Source organism: Sitodiplosis mosellana, unplaced genomic scaffold (assembly GCF_009176505.1).
Source record: "Sitodiplosis mosellana isolate CC-2019 unplaced genomic scaffold, AAFC_SMos_1.0 Smas_scaffold_5, whole genome shotgun sequence".
NCBI classification, from domain to species: Eukaryota; Metazoa; Arthropoda; class Insecta; order Diptera; family Cecidomyiidae; genus Sitodiplosis; species Sitodiplosis mosellana.
Window position 1 is genome coordinate 5,110,923 of NW_022595248.1, and position 735 is coordinate 5,111,657.

Sequence of the window (735 nt, forward strand, 5' to 3'; positions counted from 1 at the left end):
GAATTTATTCAGCGTGATGGATTTAGCGCATAACAAAGCCTGGAATCAAGGAAAAATCTCAGGCAACATTGGAAATTGTAATAATATCTCTTTCCATCAAATACAATACAATATGTAATACAATAAATGGCGTATGATTTTTCTCCTTTGTTTCACCGATTTTCCGATTCTGTTTTTGTTTTTTCTCCCTTCGCCGGTTTCACTTTTTCGTTTCTTTTTTGCCGGCAACCCTGAATCACACCCAGATAAACAATGCTGACTGCTGTACAAACAGAAAATTCAATTGAAAGGAAAATCTATTGTGGTTTTAAGTGACGAAATTCGACAACAATTGCTTGTGCTATGTTATTCGAAAACAACGACCAAATTTCGGGTGACATCTTGAAATGTGAACGAGATGTGGCATAAAAACGGTGAATAAAAATAAACCATGTAGGAAAGTGGAAGACTCTTTTACGAAAACATCGGTCATGGGATACATAAACTGTGCCACTGTATGAAAACTACCACCGCGTAATCAATCGTCTAGACAAAACATTTTCGTAATTTCGCTTGAATTTCATGTATTTGGTATTTTTCTCCGACGGAATGGCATTATTGACACGCACTTTGCAAAGACTGTCGATGTTGATGGAAGACGGAGGCTGACTGAAAACCGTCATCAATCAGAGTTTCGCCATGTTTGTTTAATTCCTTTCAAAATTCGAGAAAGAGAGAGAGAGAGAGAGAGAGAGA